General features: G+C 45.9%; 1 protein-coding gene across 1 annotated transcript in view; it reads right to left on the reverse strand.

Moving 5' to 3' along the window:
- map3k7cl (map3k7 C-terminal like) overlaps positions 1 to 4796 on the reverse strand; it is a 103751-nt gene extending 98955 nt beyond the window's left edge. Inside the window, exon 1 of the mRNA XM_071364971.1 lies at positions 4124 to 4796. The gene's annotated coding sequence lies outside the window, so the exon portion shown is untranslated. The remainder of the gene's footprint in view (positions 1 to 4123) is intronic.
- Between the last annotated feature and the right edge of the window lie 3016 nt (positions 4797 to 7812).

Genomic DNA, 7812 nt, shown 5'->3' on the forward strand with positions numbered 1-7812 from the left:
TCTGTTTGGGTTGTGTTGGTCTCTGAGCGCTGTACTCAGATTATAGCATGGTGTGCTTTTTCCGTAAAGTTTTTTTGAAATCTGACACAGCGGTTGCATTAAGGATAAGTTTATCTAAAGTTCCATGTATATTACTTGTATCTTTTATCAATGTTTATTATGAGTATTTCTGTAAATTGATGTGGCGCTCTGCAAAATCACCGGATGTTTTGGAGGCAAAACATTACTGAACATAACGTGCCAATGTAAACTGAGATTTTTGGATATAAATATGAACTTTATCGAACAAAACATACATGTATTGTGTAACATGAAGTCCTATGAGTGTCATCTGATGAAGATCATCAAAGGTTAGTGATTAATTTGATCTCTATTTCTGCTTTTTGTGACTCCTCTCTTTGGCTGGAAAAATGGCTGTGTTTTTCTGTAACTAGGTACTGACCTAACATAATCAGATGGTGTGCTTTCGTCATAAAGCCTTTTTGAAATCGGACACTGTGGTGGGATTAACAACACGTTTATCGTTAAAATGGTGTAAAATACTTGTATATCTGAGGAATTTTAATTATGAGATTTCTGTTGTTTTGAATTTGGCGCCCTGCACTTTCACTGGCTGTTGTCATATCGATCCCGTTACCGGGATCCCAGCCATAAGACTTAACCCTGACCATCTGCTGTTAGAACCCCTTTAACCCTGATCATCTGCTGTTAGAACCCCTTTAACCCTGACCATCTGCTGTTAAAACCACTTTAACCTCTCTCTATCTACAGTTAAAACCCCTTTAACCCAAACCATCTGCTGTTAGAACCCCTTTAACCTCTGTCTCTATCTGCTGTTAGAACCACTTTAACCCAAACCATCTGCTGTTAGAACCCCTTTAACCTCTCTCTATCTGCTGTTAGAACCCCTTTAACCCTGACCATCTGCTGTTAGAACCCCTTGAACCCTGACCATCTGCTGTTAGAACCCCTTTGACTGATTTCATCTGCTGTTAGAACCCCTTTAACCCTGACCATCTGCTGTTAAAACCCCTTTAACCCTGACCATCTGCTGTTGGAACCCCTTTAACCCTGACCATCTGCTGTTAGAACCCCTTTAACCCCGACCATCTGCTGTTAGAACCCCTTTAACCCAAACCATCTGCTGTTAGAACCCCTTTAACCTCTCTCTCTATCTGCTGTTAGAACCCCTTTAACCCTGACCATCTGCTGTTAGAACCCCTTTAACCCTGACCATCTGCTGTTAGAACCCCTTTAACCCTGAGGTTATAGAGGTTAAAGGGGTTCTAACAGCAGAGCAAAGGTTGTATATATAGAACCTAAAAAGGCTTCTGCTATGGTTACAACCCTTTTTTTTTGTTCTTTATAGAACGTTTATGGAGAATGGTTCTATAACCATATGGAACCCCTACCTGTCCCAGACCTGCTGTTTTCAACTCTTAATGATCGGCTATGAAAAGCCAACTGACATTTATTCCTGATTATTATTTGACCATGCTTGTCACTTATGAACATTTTGAACATCTTGGCCATGTTCTGTTATAATCTCCACCCGGCACAGCCAGAAGAGGACTGGCCACCCCTCATAGCCTGGTTCCTCTCTAGGTTTCTTCCTAGGTTTTGGCCTTTCTAGGGAGTTTTTCCTAGCCACCGTGCTTCTACACCTGCATTGCTTGCTGTTTGGGGTTTTAGGCTGGGTTTCTGTACAGCACTTCGAGATATTAGCTGATGTACGAAGGGCTATATAAAACAAACTTGATTTGATTTGATTTGATTTATAAAAAAACTTTTTCAATCACAAATGTTCTTTGCAGATCCTTTTGAAGGACCATACAGGTTTTTTAATTCTGGTCAGCCACTGTTAAAATTCCATAAGTATTAGTATTGTGTTAATTGACACGTTGAATCAAGTGAACTGGCTCTGGAACAGCTGAGGGTCCCTGAGGAGAGAAACTACTGACTTAGTCAACCGTTCTCTATTGGTACACGGCCAAACGTGAGTCTTCCTCAAGACACAGTCACTGACCATATTCACATATAATATGTAACAGCATCACACAACACATTGATCAACTGGAATGACTCTCACTCAAGGTATTTGATTTGATTTGATTTGAAAAGGTAACACAAACCACGCCCCCTCATGTTCTAATGATCCGCCTCCACTACATTTTAATTATAACAAACCACGCCCCCTCATGTTCTAACGATCCGCCTCCACTACATTTTAATTATCACAAACCACGCCCCCTCATGTTCTAATGATCCGCCTCCACAACATTTTAATTATCACAAAAGAGCAAAGAACCATCTTGTGAACTACAAAGAACCATCTTGTGAACTGCAAAGAACCATCTTGTGAACTACAAAGAACCATCTTGTGAACTGCAAAGAACCATCTTGTGAACTACAAAGAACCATCTTGTGAACAACAAAGAACCATCTTGTGAACTGTAAAGAACCATCTTGTGAACTGCAAAGAACCATCTTGTGAACTGTAAAGAACCATCTTGTGAACTGCAAAGAACCATCTTGTGAACTACAAAGAACCATCTTGTGAACAACAAAGAACCATCTTGTGAACTACAAAGAACCATCTTGTGAACTGTAAAGAACCATCTTGTGAACTGCAAAGAACCATCTTGTGAACTACAAAGAACCATCTTGTGAACAACAAAGAACCATCTTGTGAACTACAAAGAACCATCTTGTGAACTGCAAAGAACCATCTTGTGAACTACAAAGAACCATCTTGTGAACAACAAAGAACCATCTTGTGAACTGTAAAGAACCATCTTGTGAACTGCAAAGAACCATCTTGTGAACTGTAAAGAACCATCTTGTGAACTGTAAAGAACCATCTTGTGAACTGTAAAGAACCATCTTGTGAACTGTAAAGAACCATCTTGTGAACTGCAAAGAACCATCTTGTGAACAACAAAGAACCATCTTGTGAACAACAAAGAACCATCTTGTGAACTGTAAAGAACCATCTTGTGAACTGTAAAGAACCATCTTGTGAACTGCAAAGAACCATCTTGTGAACAACAAAGAACCATCTTGTGAACTGCAAAGAACCATTGAAGAACTCAGAGGGTTCTTTGAGTCATTATGGTTCCACATAGAACCACCACCCTTCCCCAAAGAACCCTTGAGGAACCCTCTCTTCTTATTGTGCCACCTATGTTCCTTACCCCAACTATTTTCACCCTTCCAGCTCCGTCTAGCTTATCTGCATCATAAACCCCAGACCCTGGACGCACCTATCTAATGACTACACCATAAGCCTGCAGGAATGTTATTTCAACACATAAAGGCCTACATCAGAAATAGTCTAAATAATCACCAACAAAAATCAGATCACTGGTTAGGGTGACTTGGGGGAAAATGCCCCGAGACAGAAAAGCTATGTCTGGTAATATTCAGAAATGTGGAAACGGGCTATCTTTAGTCTAACACATTTTGAAGAGAAATAAGTGGGCAGAATTAATTTGTTTTTGTTTGTTTTTCAATAAAAACAGAAATGTAAAAAATTGTGTAATTTATAGAATAGTGTGTTAAAAGCCATTTTATACGTTTTATTTTGTCATTTTTTAGTAATTGACCCTTATTAACAGCTAAAGCCTAGGTATGTTATTTTATTTAAATGAATATCAAAACAATACTATTAATATCCTTCCTATGATGAGGTTTTGATGTTATTTCATCCGAAAGTATCTCAAAATATATTGTGTAACTCAAAGAAGTTACTTATAGATGATTTGGAAAACCTTAAAATACAGTAGATACCATTGAATTGCAACGAGGGGGGGGGGGTATAGATCTACGTTCATTAGATTATATATATATATATAAACTTTTTATTAAAAATGAAAAAAAAGATTAGATCAAATTACCTCAAAATCATTTTGTTGGAGTGATTTCATAAGTTCAGATGAGACATGAAAGACTAGTTGGTATCCAGGGAAAGTGTTAAAATAAATGTTGGTGACATAAAGGGGTTTCTGTGAAAATTACAAGAGGAAAAGGGGGTTGTTTCACCCCAAGCCACCCTACTTTGGTGGTCTGCCATTTACACACGGCGTGACACTAAACCAACAACGGCACAAAGCCTTTTACTTACCAGACAGCACGAACCGGACCTTCCGAGGTATAAAGAGAAACCTCCCCACGGAGTTTGACTTGTAATTCCTTTTGCTTTGTCTCCCCCCCCGTTCAGTGTGTTATCATGAAGACTCCTCTGCTGTTCAGCACGCCCTGTTAGAGATGGGCTGGAGGTACAAAGCCTTGTCCCAATAGAACACTCCCCCCAGCAGTTGACCCCTTCAACCTCTTCACCTGTCTCTCCAAACCCAAGGACTGTGGAGTCAAGCCCTGTTAGAGATGGGCTGGAGGCACAGAGCCTTGTCCCAATAGAACACTCCCCCAGCAGTTGACCCCTTCAACCCCTTCAACTGTCTCTCCAAACCCAAGGACTGTGGAGTCAAGCCCTGGTTTCTCTTATTGTTCACTGGCCTGACTGTGTGTGACAGAGCTGTCAGTCAGTCAGTATCAAATCCACACAGTCGATCCTGGAGCCGCAGACACACAGACTTAGAGCGCTCCTCTTTAGACACCGTGTGGAGACAGAACAGACACCACACGAGAGAGAGACACCCCACGAGAGAGAGAGAGACACCACACGAGAGAGAGAGAGAGACACCACACGAGAGAGAGACACCCCACGAGAGAGAGAGAGAAACCACACGAGAGAGAGACACCCCACAAGAGAGAGAGAGAGAGACACCACAAGAGAGAGAGAGACACCCCACGAGAGAGAGAGAGACACCACACGAGAGAGAGAGAGAGAGAGAGAGAGAGAGAGAGAGAGAGAGAGAGAGAGAGAGAGAGAGAGAGAGAGAGAGAGAGAGAGAGAGAGAGAGAGAGAGAGAGGTTTCACGCGGCAGTAACACAACAGGGACGTCTGCTACACTCCGACCACCAATTAAACGTGTCTGATGGCATGACTTTAGCCTGTAACAATGTCCATTGCGCCGTCCGGTCGTGGTTTGAGTGACATGACCACTCCGCAGGCTGGGCGGCAGGAAGGACTGTTGGAGCTGCAATAGCTGGGCAATGAGGCAGTCGCTCAGAATGACGCTCCACTAGTTCTAAATGCTTAGGGAGAGAAAATAGACACACAACACTGCGTGCGAGTTAGGTCTGCTCTATACCAAATTACCATACCCCCTGAGACATTTTTTTTTTGCAACGTAAGCTTAACTTTCTGAACATTCGAGTCGTGTAGCCCACTTGTCATTCTAATCTCCTTTGCTTTAGCGTAGCCTCTTCTGTAGCCTGTCAACTATGTGTCTGTCTATCCCTGTTCTCTCCTCTCTGCACAGACCATACAAACGCTTCACACCGCGTGGCCGCGCCCACCCTAACCTGGTGGTCCCAGCCCGCACGACCCACGTGGAGTTCCAGGTCTCCGGTAGCCTCTGGAACTGCCGATCCGCGGCCAACAAGGCAGAGCTCATCTCAGCCTATGCGTCCCTCCAGTCCCTCGACTTCTTGGCACTGACGGAAACATGGCTCACCACAGATAACACTGCTACTCCTACTGCTCTCTCTTCGTCTGCCCACGTGTTCTCGCACACCCCGAGAGCTTCTGGTCAGCGGGGTGGTGGCACCGGGATCCTCATCTCTCCCAAGTGGTCATTCTCTCTTTCTCCCCTTACCCATCTGTCTATCGCCTCCTTTGAATTCCATGCTGTCACAGTTACCAGCCCTTTCAAGCTTAACATCCTTATCATTTATCGCCCTCCAGGTTCCCTTGGAGAGTTCATCAATGAGCTTGATGCTTTGATAAGCTCCTTTCCTGAGGACGGCTCACCTCTCACAGTTCTGGGTGACTTTAACCTCCCCATGTCTACCTTTGACTCATTCCTCTCTGCCTCCTTCTTTCCACTCCTCTCCTCTTTTGACCTCACCCTCTCACCTCCCCCCCCTACTCACAAGGCAGGCAATACGCTTGACCTCATCTTTACTAGATGCTGTTCTTCCACTAACCTCATTGCAACTCCCCTCCAAGTCTCCGACCACTACCTTGTATCCTTTTCCCTCTCGCTCTCATCCAACACTTCCCACACTGCCCCTACTCGGATGGTATCGCGCCGTCCCAACCTTCGCTCTCTCTCCCCCGCTACTCTCTCCTCTTCCATCCTATCATCTCTTCCCTCTGCCCAAACCTTCTCCAACCTATCTCCTGATTCTGCCTCCTCAACCCTCCTCTCCTCCCTTTCTGCATCCTTTGACTCTCTATGTCCCCTATCCTCCAGGCCGGCTCGGTCCTCCCCTCCCGCTCCGTGGCTCGACGACTCATTGCGAGCTCACAGAACAGGGCTCCGGGCAGCCGAGCGGAAATGGAGGAAAACTCGCCTCCCTGCGGACCTGGCATCCTTTCACTCCCTCCTCTCTACATTTTCCTCTTCTGTCTCTGCTGCTAAAGCCACTTTCTACCACTCTAAATTCCAAGCATCTGCCTCTAACCCTAGGAAGCTCTTTGCCACCTTCTCCTCCCTCCTGAATCCTCCTCCCCCTCCCCCCCCCTCCTCCCTCTCTGCAGACGACTTCGTCAACCATTTTGAAAAGAAGGTCGACGACATCCGATCCTCGTTTGCTAAGTCAAACGACACCGCTGGTTCTGCTCACACTGCCCTACCCTGTGCTTTGACCTCTTTCTCCCCTCTCTCTCCAGATGAAATCTCGCGTCTTGTGACGGCCGGCCGCCCAACAACCTGCCCGCTTGACCCTATCCCCTCCTCTCTTCTCCAGACCATTTCCGGAGACCTTCTCCCTTACCTCACCTCGCTCATCAACTCATCCTTGACCGCTGGCTACGTCCCTTCCGTCTTCAAGAGAGCGAGAGTTGCACCCCTTCTGAAAAAACCTACACTCGATCCCTCCGATGTCAACAACTACAGACCAGTATCCCTTCTTTCTTTTCTCTCCAAAACTCTTGAACGTGCCGTCCTTGGCCAGCTCTCCTGCTATCTCTCTCAGAATGACCTTCTTGATCCAAATCAGTCAGGTTTCAAGACTAGTCACTCAACTGAGACTGCTCTTCTCTGTATCACGGAGGCGCTCCGCACTGCTAAAGCTAACTCTCTCTCCTCTGCTCTCATCCTTCTAGACCTATCGGCTGCCTTCGATACTGTGAACCATCAGATCCTCCTCTCCACCCTCTCCGAGTTGGGCATCTCCGGCGCGGCCCACGCTTGGATTGCGTCCTACCTGACAGGTCGCTCCTACCAGGTGGCGTGGCGAGAATCTGTCTCCTCACCACGCGCTCTCACCACTGGTGTCCCCCAGGGCTCTGTTCTAGGCCCTCTCCTATTCTCGCTATACACCATGTCACTTGGCTCTGTCATAACCTCACATGGTCTCTCCTATCACTGCTATGCAGACGACACACAATTAATCTTCTCCTTTCCCCCTTCTGATGACCAGGTGGCGAATCGCATCTCTGCATGTCTGGCAGACATATCAGTGTGGATGACGGATCACCACCTCAAGCTGAACCTCGGCAAGACGGAGCTGCTCTTCCTCCCGGGGAAGGACTGCCCGTTCCATGATCTCGCCATCACGGTTGACAACTCCATTGTGTCCTCCTCCCAGAGCGCTAAGAACCTTGGCGTGATCCTGGACAACACCCTGTCGTTCTCAACTAACATCAAGGCGGTGGCCCGTTCCTGTAGGTTCATGCTCTACAACATCCGCAGAGTACGACCCTGCCTCACACAGGAAGCGGCGCAGGTCCTAATCCAGGCA

Source organism: Salvelinus alpinus, chromosome 24 (genome assembly GCF_045679555.1).
Source record: "Salvelinus alpinus chromosome 24, SLU_Salpinus.1, whole genome shotgun sequence".
NCBI classification, from domain to species: Eukaryota; Metazoa; Chordata; class Actinopteri; order Salmoniformes; family Salmonidae; genus Salvelinus; species Salvelinus alpinus.